A 17,134-nucleotide genomic window follows, 5' to 3' on the forward strand; every position below is an offset into this window, starting at 1 on the left:
TTATTAAGAATTACTTTTCCCTTTCAATCAGCAGCACTGTAATTTTCAAAAAAAAAAAAAAAATGCAATGCAATATGGCTACCTGGAGGTGTTCTGTACACAGAACATTCATCAGAAACATAATTTCCTGCTTGTGTGATTGGCTCACCAATTATCCCAGAAGTCTGCCCTAAGATACAAATCAGATTAAAGGCATCCCTTGCAACAAAAATGTTATTTTTGGTGAGATACTCCCAATAGGAAATCACATCTAAAGGGATGCAGGCCCAGCAGCTTTCCTCATTTGTGCCCTGCAGGTGCACAGCTGGCTGATGATATGAATTATGAAACCACTCCCATTAGATTCACTTTCCCACATAGATACAGACAAACACACAGGGATTTCTTCAGAATAACAAAAGGTAGGGATCTGCAACAAAGTTTGTTAAAATCCTTGTAATGTACAACAGGGGATTTTTTTTTCTCATTAAAAGTAGAGTTACACTTTAAGCACAGACTTTTTTTGTAAAGATTTTATTTTATAATTACTTATTTTTACTTTCACAATTTCTTAATTATTTGTTTATGAGAGCGCAACACTTTGTATGTAAAATGTGCATGCAGAGCCACACACTGAACATGAGGATTGCAAGCTCAAAAGTAACCAGTAGCCAGTTCTCATACCAAATTTGTTTTGAAAAAGTGGATCGTCACTACATACAGTAGCTAGTGGATTTTAAAAATTTTTTGTCACTTTCTGACCCACCTTCATGAATCTGGTATTTTTAGGCTGAATTGCTATGTCAGATTAGTGACAGTAATCTAGATGTTTATAACTGCGCCAGCAAGTCCATTTAGACAAGGTTGCACTGCTCTTGCGAACTCGCAACAGCAATAGTAAATTAGATATAATAATTTGGCTTACACAATTAACCTTTGGAGACATGATAAATGTAATAATGCAGTGAAGCTTCTATGCTTCAAGTTAATACACTGTTTAGGGGTTTCAATATTTACATTGCTTCATTCACGCTTGCGCGTTCCATGAACACATGAAAATACACACGTCATGCTTTCTGTACCAATCATTGTTGATGGCATCCCAAATGTGGCCAGTAGATGTGCGTTTTCACTCATGGCAAAATGTGCAGCAAAAGCAACAAAACATATGGTAAATAAACCATGAGGCTGTGTGCCTAAAAAGGTGCAGGAGCTACCTTGGCGTGTTTCGTAGAGCAGCCCATTCAAATGAATAGGGTCCTTATGCATGTCACTTGAAAACTTGCTTTGGCTGCATTTACATATAGGCACAGAGTGAATGCGTGTTTTTTTTGTTTTATTTTTGTGCTTTTTTGCACATTTCACATTTATTTATTAAAAAAGTAAATTATCTACAATGCACAAAGTTTTAACAACCTAAATGAGATTTGTTTTTACAGGGTTTATATAATTTCTTTAGGCATAATTTGTGAAGCTAACACACCAGGATAAGGATACTGCCAGTTATTCTCCATTTCCAATGAGATTTAAAAATTACAATGTGGCAAGATTCTTATCCTTGTATAAAACCTTCATGCATTTAGCCTCTTGCACTAAAGCAAAATATATGTCATATTATTTTTGTAATATATTACTTTACTTTATATTTTTAACATTTGAAGACATATAAATAAAAACTGTGCATTTACGACATATTCATTGTCAGTATTGCATAAAAAGTACAACTGGAAAAATGCATTTCCAGTATCAATTTGTATTCTGCTGTTACCTTTTTTTCTTAAATAATTGCCAGAAAGTGACAGGAGTTAAGCTACAATGGGTGTATAGGCATGCAGAGATAATGACATTTTTACAGCTTCTGTGCCCTCTGTTTGCAGAAATAAATCCAGTGTGTTTGACATGGAAATCATATATTCACTTCAGTCCACAGTTAGCAGCTCAAACTAATCAGTGGAGAATGTTCTTGGTAGACTGCAGGAAGAGGTTTCAACCCGCAGGGAGTCTCAAGATGAATGTATAACTGCTCCCTTTTCTGAGGTCTCACTTACAGCACTGAGGTTAAGATAGCAGCTTACAGTGTAATAATGCATGCTGTTTTGATCCCCATTCTTAGAGAACTGAGCTTGCAGAAAAGAGGCTGTTGTGATAAAGGACTATTCAGCTTGTGGTTATGACCTGCTGAGATGCAAAGGACTTGCTAGAATAAGCTTACTGCACCCCCTACAGTTCAGTTGCAAACAATGCTCTTATAATAAAGCTGAACCGATTAACTGAACAAAACGTAAAATAAAAAGCTACTGCTTTTTTTCATGCTGGAATATTTTATTACTGTAATATAAATATATCTAGATAAATGCATTTTACTATTAATCCAGGAAATGTGTCTCAGTGCAAGTTTAGTTTTATTTGTAAGAAAGCAGTTCTGCATTAAGCGTTAGATACACTTGGCAAAGTCTTATTTCTGTCATTTGAAACTTTTCTTGATTTACATTTTAATTGTCTAACTATTCATATAAACTCTTCTGTCAAAATCAGAATTAAATTGATTGCATGCTATTGACAGTTACTACCTCCAAAGACTAAAAAAAAAATTGATTGAATTACTGTATATTACAGAAGTCATTCTCACTTTCTGTCATGCCCTTTTTGAAAGCAGTTGAATGTTTTATGGATGATTCAAAAATCTGTAGTGGGAGAGTGGAATGTTTCAAAAGGGAAGAATTAGAGGAAATAAATTACTTGTCAGCAAAGCTCCAAACTATCCCTCATTTGGAGGAACTGGCCCTCTTTTAGAATTAAATCCCTCTGCCCCTGGTGCAGCCCATAGCTACTCCCCACAATCCCAGTTTGGGAAGCTCTGGTTTACAGTAAAATTTAAATTCAAATTATGTCAGCAGGTAGGTATGTTTCTTCAAACTTACAATGCGGGAAGTATAAAATTTTAAATTACAATTGATATTATCTATGACAGCTGTTAATAAAAAAATATTGTTATTGCTCATAGTAATGTCTCAAGGGTCTTGTTTCCGTTTTGAATTTACAGTATATATATATATATATATATATATATATATATATATATATATATATATATATACCACATTTATCAGCATATAACTGCTGACTGTGAGTGGAGACTAGCTGAATACACTCGGCTTTCTGTATGTCGGCGGAGCTCGCTCATCTCCGCTCACAGTCAGCGGAGATCAGCGCCAATTTTAAATAATCAGCGGCTGGGCAATGCTGCACAGAGACTGGCAAGGCTGCAAAGGCACTGGGTAAGGATGCAAAGGCACTAGGCAAGGCTGCAAAGGCACTGGGCAAGGCTGCAGATGGACACTGGGCAAGTGATGGACACTGGGCAAGACTGCAATGATGGACAAGGCTGCAGATGGACACTGATAAGGCTGCATTGATGGGCATTTAAATGTAAGTTTTTTTTTACATACATACATATATACACACAGAGCCGGTACAGGGGGGGGGGGGGGGGCGGAAGGGACGGATGCCCTGGGTGGTACCATTTATTGGGGGCGGGGGGGGCACAAAGAAGTGTCCTTCTAAAAGGTGGCTGGACTGGAGTGATTGCTCGGGGGCTCCAGCCGCTATAGCCTGCACTTGAAATGATGTGCCGAGTGAGCTTAGTCTTGCACACCCAACACAAGCCTACACAGACAAGCTTTTCATTTGCCTTGCACCCTGTCAGTGGAGATTCTCCCCTTGACAGGCATTGTGTACTGTAGTCCCGGCCCGGTGTGACGTCACCGTCTGGGAGGAGCATATCTCCTCCCACTGTGATGGGAGGGAGGGGATCAGACCTCCCACCATGATGGGAGGAGGCACAAAGGAGCAGGAGATCAGACCTCCCACTGGGATGGGAGGAGCAGAGCGTGCAGCTTGAGTCACAACCTAAAGGAGCCAAGGAGGAGGGACTAAGCTGTGCAACCTGCAAGATCTCAAGTAAACCCATACTATTAATACATATTAGTAAATCAACTACTTTGTTTCGGGGTTGAGGGGGGGTGGGGGAGTTTAGTGGTGGTCAGTCAGTGGGGGGGGGGGGGTGTTTTAAGTATATTATTGTTTTTAAACATTGACTCTTTTCAAAATGAAGGGAGGGCGCAGTTTGCCATCTTCGTCCTGGGCACCAAATGGCCTTGTCTCAGCAATGTATACACATACAGTTGTGTGAAAAAGTATTTGCCCCTTCCTGATTTTTCTATTTTTTGCATATTTGTCACACTTAAGTGATTCAGATCATCAAACAAATTGTGATATTACGCATAGGTAACTCAACTAAATATAAAATGCAGTTTTTAAATGATAATTTCATTTTTTAGGGAAAAAAGTTGTCCAAACCTGCCTAGGCCTATTGAAAAAAGTAATTCCCCCCTTGCCTAATCATAAATGAACGGTAATTAATCACATTTGGAGAGATGAGTTCAATTTCCCTTGCCACACCCAGGCCTGATTACTGCCAGACCTGTACAATCAAGAAATCACTTAAATAGAAGCTGTCTGTTGAAGTGAAGCACGCTAAAAGATCTAAAAAAGCAACACACCATGCCACAATCTAAAGAAATTCAAGAACAGATGAAAACCAAAGTAGTTGACATGTATCAGTCTGGAAAGGGTTACAAAGCCATTTCTAAGGCTTTGGGATTCCAACCAACCACGGTGAGAGCCATTATCCACAAATGGAGAAAGCTTGAAACAGTGGCTTCCCAGGAGTGGGCAGCCAACTGAAATTACTCCAAGAGCATAACAATGACTCATCCAGGAGGTCATAAAAGAACCTAGAACAACATATAAAGAACTGCAGGCCTCACTTGCCTCAGGTAAGATCAGTGTTCATGATTTAACAATTAGAAAGAGACTGGGCAAAAATGGTGTCAATGGGACAATTCCAAGGCCAAATCCACTGCTGACCAAAAAACACACAGGCTCCTCTCACATTTGCCAACAAAAACCTTGATTATCTATTATTATATATCTATTATTATAAATATTCTGTGGACTGATGAGACAAAAATCTAACTTTTTGAAAGGTGTGCGTCCTGTTACATCTGATGTAAAACTGACACAGTATTTTATAGAAAGAACATCATACCAACAGTCATGGTAGTGGTAGTGTGATGGTCTGGGACTGCTTTGCAGCTTCAATACCTGGACGACTTGTTGCGGGAGCCATGAATTCTGCACTACTTGTTGAGGGAGCCATGAATTCTGCACTCTACCAGAAAATCCCAAAGGGGAATGTCTGACCATCAGTTTCAGACCTCAAGCTCAAGCAGACTTGGTGTCAGGTCACCTGAGACCAGGTGACAGATGCACTCCGTAGGAGTTGGAAGTGCACCGCTAGGTAGTGGACCTTAGGACTGACTGCTGCGGATTGTACCCAGGGAGATTCAGGACACAGGTCTACAGGATCACTAACACAGATCCCAGAACTTGGCTGCAGTCTGCCTCCAGGTCGCGGCCCCTAGGGTCTCACAGCTCACGCTCACAGTAGACTACAGGAGAAGGAAGCAGCAGGCTGGAACGACAAGGATAGTAAGGGGATACGGCAGAGGTCAGGGCAACTAGCAGACAGGAACAACAGAGTACACACCAAAGGTTCAGGATCACAGGCAGACAGGGATGGTCAGGGACATGCAAAAGGTCAAGGTCAAAAGCAGACAGGAATCGTTGAGAACACGCCAAGGTCGGTAACAGTGTCAAACATAGAGCACATGGCAAGCAGGAACCAGGAAGCCAAACACACAATGAATACACAATGGTTGATCAGCACTGTTGGCTTGCAGCACACAGATTAATATAGGGTTCCCTGATAGGCCCTGGGGTGGAGCCATGCTTAGAGGAGAGGTTATAAAAACTACCAGGCTGAAGTGGCTGGCCTCTTAGTCAGAACACGTGAGGGGAGGTAAGCAACCAGAGGAAGTGTATGTTTATGTATGACAAACAAGCAATGTGTATATATATATATATACATATATACACACATATATATGTAAAACCTTGTATTGCAAGCATAATTTGTTCTGGAAACACTGGAAAGCATTCATATATCAAAGAAAATTTCCCCATAACAAATAATGGAAACTCAGATGATTTGTTTCACAACCACAAAATAAAAAAAATGTCAATAGGAAATGCATAAAGCAGAATCCAGCAGGAGCTACAGAGTATAAAAGATAAGAGAGATGCCTCTAAGTGTAGCAATATGGTTACATTTAATGAAGTTACATTTATCAACTCACATGGTTGATTAAAATGAACACATCACTCAACCATAAGGGGAATACAGGTTAGGGGCAAAGAATAAGATCTCGCTATTTGCGGATGACATTATCCTTACCCTCACACAGCCAAGAATCTCCCTGCCCAATCTACACAAAGAACTAGACTGGTACGGCGCCCTTTCGGGTTATAAAATTAGCACATCTATGTCGAAGGCCCTCCCAATTATCATTCCAACCCTAGAGGTTGAACACCTGTAATTCAACTTCTCTTATAATTGGAAATCAGCCTCTCTGAAGTATTTAGGGATACGCATCACTCCAAACTTTACCTCACTCTACTAGGCAAACTTTCCTCCCCTCTTTAGTGCAATCAGGACCCTGCTCTCGCAATGGCAGAAACACCACTTATCCCTCCTAAGTAGGATAGCCTTGGTAAAGATGACGATTCTCCCAAAACTTCTTTACCTCTTTCAAACTCTGCCCATTCCCATACCCTACAACCACCTGAGAAAGCCACATGCAGTTCTACTTAAATTCACATGGAATCACAAACGCCATAGAATGACCCCTGATGTCCTCCACGCCATTTACCCCTCAACCTCCAATAGCTGTTGGTGTTGCTTATCGGACAAAGGCACACTCTTCCACATTTTCTGGGAGTGCCCACAGATTGTCCCTTTCTGGAAAGAGGTTCAACAACTTCTAGCCCGCACCCTAGATGCACAATTTACCCTGACTCCCAAAACCTTTTTACTAGGGGTTCCCCATCCACGATTGTCAGTGACCCAAAAGGTACTCTCCCGCCATATCTTAACGGCTGCATGCTGTCTTACTGCTCCTAAATTGGAAAAAGACACAACCCCTTACCACTGGTGCCCTATATGCCAGAATTAGGGATGTGAAGCTGATGGAGAAGATGACCGCCAGGATAGAGGACAGGCTGGAGGCGCACGACATAGTGTGGAATCCTTGGAATCTCCGGGAGGACCAGACATGAACAGACGGGTGGGACCACTCTGGTGATACATTCTCTCTACCTAATTTTTCCTTTTCTTATCTCCCCTTTCCTCCTATTCTCTGAGAGTATTCTTGTGACTCTCATTTATGTGCATGCACAGCTGCAGTTGACTATACACTACCTAGATATAGGCCCCTCAGTTTGAAAGTAACAAATGAGGATCCAGGTAGCTGTGATCAGTGAAGAACTTAATGGCTACTGACAAGATTGTTTACCCTGGTTTAAACCTGCTGTAACCATTGTTTTAGTTTTTCCCTTGTTTTTATTTCTTCTCTTACCACTCTTCTGTGTTAGCCTTAACAGAACGAATGTAACCAACCTGTATTCTCCTGATCTTCCTTTTACTTGCATTAAGTGTATTGCAAAATATTGAATAAAATTGTTTGGAAACAAAAAATTAACACATCTTAGTATGCAGGTATCTGGGGTAAAGCCGTCCACATCCTCCGCATGGCCATCAACATCATACCTTCCATGCTGCTCTCCACCAGCGCTTCTGTCAGGAAAGGTTCCACCCGCTGATGATACTGTCTGACATTTGGCGTGCAGTACTTTGGTCCACCAGCAGGTGTCTCCTGGCAGTCTGGAACTGCCTGGGGAGCCTTCCCCTGTTGATATTATTATATGATCCTTGGGCCGCAGTACTGGCGCTGACCAGCGGATGGTTCCTGGCAGTGTGGGGCCGACATCATCTCCGACATCATCTCCTGCAATTAGGCATCACCTGAGTAATTGCAGGAGGTGTGTATAAGTACCCGGCAGACACACTGATGCCTTGCCTTGGTATCTTCCTTGTGCCCTGAACCTGTTCGTTTCCTGAACCCTGGACCCTGAGCCTTGTACCTGATTCGTCCCTCCGGTAACTCATCCATCCTCTCCTTGTCCTGTTTGTCTTCCAGTCCGATGTCCCGGCCTTCCAGTCCGATGCCTCCCAGTCTGATGCCTTCCAGTCCTACGTCCCGGCCTTCCAGTTCTGACGCCTTCCAGGCTGATGTCCCGGCCGTCCAGCCCGATGCCTTCCAGTCCAACGTCCTGGCCTTCCAGTCCGATGCCTTCCAGTCTGACGTCCCGGCCTTCCAGTCCGATGCCTTCCAGTCCGACATCCCAGTCTGAGCCTGACGTGCCACTGCCTGTTGCCCAGCTCGATGACCCGGAGTCCGCTATCTACCCTGATGTTCCTTCTGTCTGCTTTGATGTGCCCATTGTCTGGCTTGATATCATGGACTTTTCTCGGCAACGGCTAGTTGGAGCGTCAGAAGGCCACTCCTTTGAGAGGGGGTACTGTCAGGAACCCGCTGATGATACTCTCTGACATTTGGCGTGCAGTACTGTGGTCCACCAGCAGGTGTCTCCTGGCAGTCTGGAACTGCCTGAGGAGCCTTCCCCTGTTGATAGTATTATATGATCCTTGGGCAGCAGTACTGGCGTCCAACAGCGGGTGGTTCGTGGCAGTGTGGGGCCCGACATCATCTCCTGCAATTAGGCGTCACCTGAGTAATTGCAGGACGTGTGTATAAGTACCCGGCAGACACGTTGATGCCTTGCCTTGGTATCTTCCTTGCGCCCTGAACCTGTTTGTTTCCTGAACCCTGAGCCTTGTACCTGATCCGTCCCTCCGGTGACTCATCCATCCTCTCCTTGTCCTGTTTGTCTTCCATCCCCAGCTGCTGACCCCCCGTTGTCAACCCTGGCCTGGCCCTGTTTATGATTCTGGTATTCCCCTTTACTTGTATAGATTTGTCTGTTACTATTTGTGGGTTTCTGTTGGTGATTGTTTGGTTGCACATTATAGTACATTGGAGGCGGTTGTGTTTATTCACTTATCTTAATAAATTATATATTTTCCCCTTATCTGCGTTTGTTCCTCTGTTGCTGTCCACACAGCTCTGGTCACACCAGATACGTGACAGCTTCAAACTTCGCTTTCAGATTGCTCTTCTGCAGGGTAGTCTTCCAAGTCACATTTGAAGACTGACAGCGGTTAGAGCTGGCAGTACGGAGGACGGTCTATTTGGACAGCTTTATCCCAGATGCTTGCATACTTAGATGTGCCTGTTTTACCTCTATGAAGTTAGAAATTATTAAAAAATTGCTAGTCTTTCAAAACACTTGTAGACCAAGTTACATGCAATCCAAGGGTTTACTGTATATATTTATCATACATATATTTATTATAATATCATCATAAGAAAATTCTGTAAAAAAAAATCATGGAAATTAATATTTGTCAGTGCTGTTGACTAAAATCTTGGATTTAATGTTTTTTTTTTAGATCTATATCCTAATCACTTTAGGCATTTAAAACCTCAATTTGATAAACGGTTGAGATGTGGTTTCCCTATGCTGTCATTGTATATCTAAAATCAAGACCAGAGACTGGAACATGGTGACACTTGATCAGCAAACAGAAGCAAAGCCAGGACACGAGCCAAAAGGTCATCAATGGCAAACAGCAAAGTTCAGGATACAGGCTGGAATCAATTCACAGCTGGGAACAAGGTATAGGAATGCAAGGCAGAAGCATAGTCAAGGTACAAGCAAAAATCACAACTTATACAAGAATGCAAATATAGCAGGCCAGGCACAGGTTGCTAGGGTCTGGCTGAATACAGTGTCAGGCCTAACCACATGCTAGCTGTGCCTGAAGTGTTGTGCTGGAGGAAGAGGAATTAATAGTCTGCAGCAAGGGTTGAGCTGGAGGAAGAGGAGAGTTTATAATTTGTCCCAAGCTATGCAAAAAATCTTTCTGGGCATCCCATGAATTCCTTAACCCCATCCAAGTTATAATCCATCAATAAAAACACAAAACTAAGGCTAACAGACTGTTCACTGTCTTGGAGTGTCAGAAGCCCCTACAGGTGTACCACTACATATAAATGCATCAACCTGCGCTATAAACAAAAAAGTGTTCATTTTGAAAAAAAAAATGCAATATTGTCTACTTTTTGCTATAATAAATATCCCCCCAAAATATATAAAAAAATTGTTTTTTTTCCCTCAGTTTAGGCCGATATGTATTCTTCTACATAGAAAATTGCAATAAGCGTATATTGATTGGTCTGCGCAAAATTTATAGTGTCTACAAAATAGGGTAAAGTTTTATGGCATTTTTATTATAAAATGTTTTCTATTAGTAATGGTGGCAATCTGCAATTTCAATCGGGACTGCAACACTATGGCGAACACATCGGACATTTTTGACACTATTTTGGGACCATTGTCACTTATACAGCAATCAGTGCTATAAAAATGCATTGATTACTGTATAAATTACACTAGCAGTGAAGGAGTTAATCACTAGGGGGCAGTGAAGGGGTTAAGTGTGTCCTTGGGAGTGATTCTAACTATGTGGGGGGTGGGCTTCAACACACAGGACAGTGATCACTGCTCTCGATGACAGAGAGCTGTGATCACTGTTCTATCACTAGGCAGAATGGGAAAATGCTTGCTCACGACAATGCTTCTTAAAGGGGACATACCTGTATGCCCTTTTGCCTACCAGTGCCATTCAGTGTCTGTTCCAGTAATTGTGTAAGGGGACAGACACCACCCCCACGCAGGACAACCAATGGACCACAGCAGGTGGCACGTGAATAAAAAGTGAAACATTTTTGGAGAACATAACACTAACATGCCAGAGACCTAAAGTAAAAAGTAAATAAATATGTAAGTGCAAGCTAATTTACCAAAGAGACACCACCAGTAGCTCACACAAGTAGAGAAGATACAAAGTCTATAAATGTGTACCTAAAGGATAAAAGTGCTTATGAGATTTATCCCAAAATAATAATATATCTGTAAATCTTTTTCTCCTTATAAAATGAACCATTAATTGGTAAAGAGATAAGATATGATGATAGGAAACAATGACTAAACGTGCAATATAGAGAAATGAAATAGAGCAGACAGCAAGGGTACAGGATCAGTGTATAGTACATTTATTCACATAATAAACACTTACATGTTTAAACCTGTAAAACAGCCTAGAGGGGCAGGAGGGGTAGATTGCAATCAATAGTATGGGCAGCAGATAAGCTGTGAGTATCTAAAGCCTCTTCCAATGGAACTGGACCCACCAGTGGTGTCTATGGCTGTTCCTCATGCACCTCAGACAGACAACGTGAATGTCACTGGGTGGGTGGACAACCCAGTGACTTTTTCATTATCTATCTGAGGTGCATGAGGAGCAGCTCAGATGCAGCTATTTTTCTTCCTTCCTGGAGGGTCTGACTCCATTGCGAGAGCCTTCAGATCCTCACAGCCCATCTGGTTCCCACACCATTGATTGCAATATGCATACCTCCTGACCCTCCATGCTATTTTACAGGTCTTAACACAAAAGTGTGCTATTTAATTACATTCAGTAAACCAGCAATATCACAATTTACATATCTATTTCCATAGGCCCTTTCGGACAGTACTACACATATCGTAATGGTGTTTAAAATTGTTTCTGTAAAATGTGAGAGGCGTGAACCCCCCAACCAGAAGAGATCTTCACTACACAAAGAGGCCAATACCCAAAAAGCTGATATTTTAGTGCAGGAAACAAACTTTGCAGCCACCAAAACCCCTCAGTTCACTTAAAAAAAAAAAAAAAAACTATTGCCAGATCTTCTTAACTTCGAGCCATAAGAAGAAAAATTGAGTCTTGACATGCATCCGAGATTCATTACACTTCAACTTATACCAAACCATTGTGGATCCTCAGGGTCACTACTTGATCCTGATCTGTGATATCAACCTAATCACATACACATTGGTCAACGTATACGGCCCAAATAAACACCAACTTTGCTTCTGAAAAAGTTTATACCAGAAGGCGACCCAAATCAAAAAAGGCAGAGGGATCATGGGAGGTGACTCCAATATAGTTGGAGACTCTGACATAGACACCAAGTTGTCAACTTGCCACCAGCGCCCTTCTCTGAACCCTTTTCTCCAAGCAAATAGATTATATTACATCTGCACCGGCTCAGAACAGGACTATTTTTCATCTGCTCAACTGTCCTTTTCCCACATTGACTTTTTATTTGTAGACAGACACTTCAAGATGTTGTTACGGACTCAACAATTGGAACCATTGCATAGTCCGATCACACACCCGTCTCCATCACCATGAGAGAACGAACAAGGGGACCATCTTGCATCTGGATACTCAACGCTTCTCTTCTAGCAGAACCTGGTAATATCCAAAAAATTCTGAGGAACACCTTTCTTTTTTTTAACTAAATGACCGTCTGAATACTAACCGATTTGTTCTTTGGTGTACATACAAAGCATTTATGCGAGGATCCTTATTAAATTGCACAGTAAGGTTAAAAAACAGGGGCCTAGCCAATTGAAAAGATACTGTCCCAAATTGACCAACTAGAAAAAATAAACAAGCAATCCCCCTCTCATAGCATTGCTAATGAGCTTCTTGATCAGAGACAAAAACCCACTACTCTCCAACCAACTGGCCCACATATACAAAAATTCCTGTCGTCAGTCGAATTGCCATCAGTCACCCCTGATCAACTACACCAGTTGTCTCAGCCCTTCCCACGGAGGAAATCCTCACTGCAGTTAAAACTCTCCCCTGCAATAAATCTTCTGGTGAAGATGGTTTAATTAATAAATATTACAGGCAATATTACAGACATCCTCTCTCCCTGTCTTACCAATCTTTTTAATTCTTCTGCCTCCTTTGGTTCCTTTCCACTAGATCAATCATCACAACCATCCCTAAGCCAGATAAGAATCCCACCTCTACAACCAACTACAGACCTATATCTCTTCTCAACACTGATGTTAAACTGTTTACCAAAGTGAGAGCATCAACATTAATCTTCTGCCTTCCAACCTTGGTCCACCCGGACCCATCTGGATTTGTACCTGTTAGACAAGCTCCTGATGCGACAAGGAGAGTCATCAATCTGATTCACCAGGCCACCCAGTCAAGAATGCCTTCTCTGTTTCTATCTGTGGATGCAGAGAAGCGTTTGACAAAGTACACTGGTGATTTTTGAAAACAGTCCTCTCCAAATTTGGCATAAAGGACTGGTTCCAGGCAGCAATATTCTCCTTATATTCCAGAGTACTGACTGAAGGAATGCTGCCCAACCCCTTCCAGATCTCCAATGGCACAGAGGGGGAATATTGACATAAATTAACACAGAACAGAAATGGGAATTCTTCCAAAAGACTGTATGCAAACTCAATGCAAAGTATTTTCCCATGGACAAAAAGTTTAGAAGGCTAAAAATAAAACCTATGTGGCTCACGGCCAAAGAAAAAAGCTATAAATGATAAGAAAAGAGCTTTTAAAAAGTAAAAAAATGAAAGAACATTATCATCATTTAAAATGTTACAAAGAATATAACAGAATACGTATAAAGAAAATCAAGGACGCAAAAATTCAAAACGAATGACAGATTGCAAGAGATAGCAGTACAAACCCCAACATTTTTTTTTAAATATAGTAATAGTAAAAAGGTCATGTCTGAGCATTTAGGCCCTTTACAAAATAATCTGGAATGGATGACTGGGCACAAAGAGAAGGCAAATTTAACCTCCCTAGCGGTATCCCCGAGCGTGACTCGGGTTTGTTTTTTTCTTGTACTATCGGTAACCCCGAGTCACGCTTGGGGTAACATTGCAGAGCGGCGAGCAGAGATCTTACCTTCTCCCGGCGCTCCAGCGATGTTCTCCGCTGTCCTCTGTGTCCTCCCCTGTGATCGCCGACACGATCGCCGGCGAGGTCACGCCATCCTGACTTCCTGGTTCCGTTCTCTGCGAGCAGCAGCGGCGCACGGGAGTGGAACTGGGCGGGAATTTCAAAAAGTTAACACAACACAAACACATAAATAGAGGTGATACATTGTAATCTGAGAGGATTACACTGTATCATCTCTATCTGACTGATAAACCATACAGTGCCCCTTGCCTCCAATAAAATAAAATATAACATGGCATCAAAAAAGCGCCAATTCGCTACAAAATCACCATTGGACCAGCTGAGTGACAGCGATAGCGACACGGAGTTGCTCGCAGAAATTAGCGATAGCGAGTAGTGGGGAGATTTGTCGTCTGACACTGACACGGATCTGACAAGTGACAGCGGTGATGATCCTGCACCTGACCTCAGCGATGTGCGCAATTGGTGCCCTATCGACTGCGATACAGACCAGGTAGCGCCGCCAAGATTTTCCTTCACTGGATCACCTGGGGTGAAGGTAGATGTCGAACGTGACAATCCTCTGGCATACCTGCAATTATTTCTCACTGAGGATGTAATTGAAAAAATTGTCACAGAGACAAATCGCTACCAGGTACAGCAATCCGCTACGCTGCATGCCAGGTTTTCCCGAAGCAGAAAGTGGGAACCAGTGACCAAAGAGGACATCTGGCAGTTCCTGGGACTCATTATTCTTCAGGGAGTGGTGGGGAAACCCCTCCAGAAATGGTACTGGACCACCAATAAATTACTGTCCACTCCGTTTTTTGGCACCGTGATGTCCGAATACCGTTTTTGCCTCATCATGAAATATTTCCATTTCACGAACAATGAAGAGTTTGATGGGGCCACGCATCCTGCACCCAAACTCAAGAAAATCTGGGAGGTATCGCAAATTATTGTGAGCAATTTCCAGCGGACCTACATGCCAGAAAGGGACGTCTGCGTGGATGAAAGCTTGATGGCCTACAAGGGACGCCTGAGCTGCATACAATTTATTGCATCCAAAAGAGCGAGATTTGGCATAAAGTCCTACATGCTCTGCGAGTCATCCACCGGGTACATATGGAATTCGGTCATTTACACCGGTAAAGGCACGAAGTTCAACCCCAGGTACAGCGGCTATGGGATGGCCACATCATCAGTCCTCACACTGCTGGAGCCATTGCTGAACCAGGGATATTGTGTCACCATGGACAACTTCTATACGTCTCCGGAACTTTTTGATGTTTTGCTAAAAAACAAGACCGATGCGTATGGTACTGTTAAGCCCAATCGACGTGACATGCCATCTCTGTTCTCCCGGAAAAATCTAAAAACCGGAGAAATGGTTGCCTGGCAGAAGGGTAAGATGATGGCAATGCGATGGCGAGATAAGAAGGACGTGTGTCTCATGAGTACCGTGCACAATACCGCCACTGCCATGGTCCACACCAAACGTGGGAAAGATGTGCTGAAGCCGCAAGTCCTCATAGACTATAATTGCACTATGGGAGACGTGTACAGAGCCGATCAGGCAATGACATTTTATCCGGCTATGCGCAAGCAGCAAAAAAATATTATAAAAAGATTTTCCGGCATCTTCTGGAGAAATGCCTTTGGAACGCATATGTCCTATATATAGCACAGAGTCGCAAGCCTCTTATTCATGCTGATTTTACCTGGAAGGTGGCTGAGCAGATTTTCCTCCAACACCAGACACCATCAGGATCTGCGATCAGACCTGGATGACATGCTGTTGATGTTGTCAACCCAGAACGCTTAACAGGTCATCACTTTGTGGACTACATACCACCAACCGCAAAAAAGGCAGCACCTACCAGGATGTGCGTGGTTTGCTGTTCAAAGAGAGATAGCAGTGGAAAAAAAGTCAGAAAAGAAAGCCGGTTCTATTGTCCGGATTGTGATGTTGGACTGTGTGCTGTACCTTGCTTCAAAATGTATCACACTCAGGATGTTTATTGAATTTTCTTTGTTTGACAAATTTCATTATTTCACATTACATTATTGAATAAAATTCTATTATTTATAAGATTATAATTCATGATTTTGTGTTTCAAACTTTATCACATCTGGGATGTCTACTAGAGCCTTTTTTGGTCAGGTTTTAGTAAGTAATTACTAAGAATTGCAGGCCTATGATACATAACACCAAATTTTCATGCAAAAGAATTGTACCGCTTTTGGAATAGAATTCCTGACAGAATCATACCGCCAGGGAGGTTAATAAATATTTTCTTCAGCTCTGTCTATACAAAGGAGCATGGGGGAGCTCATGTCCATAATGTGCATGGTATTGACACAGCCCCAATTATCCACAATGGCTCAAATGTGATATGGTCCAGAAATATTTAGACAGAATCAAGATGGATAAAGCACCAGGACCAGATGGCATTCACCCATGAATCCTAAAATGATTGAGCTCTGTCATTTCAAAGCCATAGTTTCTAATTTTTAGGGACTCGTTAATTACTGTAATTGTACCACTGTATTAGCGTAGGGCCAGTGTGGTGCCTATATTTAAAAGGGATCAAAGTCTTTACCAAGTAACTATAGACCTGTTAGTTTAACTTCCGTAGAAGATACTGGAGAGTTTAAAAAAAAGACCACATAGATGAGTTCTTGCTGGAAAAAAATATTTTAAGCAACAGACAGCATGGATTCATGAGAGACAGGAGTTTTCAAACAAATCTGATTTATTTTTTGAGGCAATAAGTAAAACTTTGGACAGAGGCTTGGCTGTGGCTGTAGTATACCTGAAATTTGCAAAGGCATTTGACACAGTTCCCCACACAGACTTATCTACAGGCTTGGAAAGATCAGTTTGTAAATGGATAAAAGACAGGGCCGCAACCTGTACACTAAGGGTGCTAACCGCGAACCCTTGGTCCACCCCATCCTGAAGGAAATCTAGAACGGTTGGAACCATTTGGAGGACTCCCTCCCTTGAGTGCAGCCAATGGAAGAAGCATCCCCTATCCCTGAGGATTTCCCTCTCAAAAGCCAAGCCATCTGAGAGAGAAACCCCGGGTCGGGGTAAATGACTGGACTCTGGCAGAGGAGATCTTGCTGTACTGGAAAACGCAGCGGAGGAATGACCGACCATCTCCATATGGTGGGGAACCAGGCCCTCTTCAGATAACAGGGAGCTATCAAAATGAGAAATCCCCTAGACTG

The sequence above is a fragment of the Lithobates pipiens genome, unplaced genomic scaffold, assembly GCF_037356315.1.
Source record: "Lithobates pipiens isolate NorthernLeopardFrog02 unplaced genomic scaffold, aLitPip1_a1.2 Scaffold_19, whole genome shotgun sequence".
Classification (NCBI taxonomy): domain Eukaryota; kingdom Metazoa; phylum Chordata; class Amphibia; order Anura; family Ranidae; genus Lithobates; species Lithobates pipiens.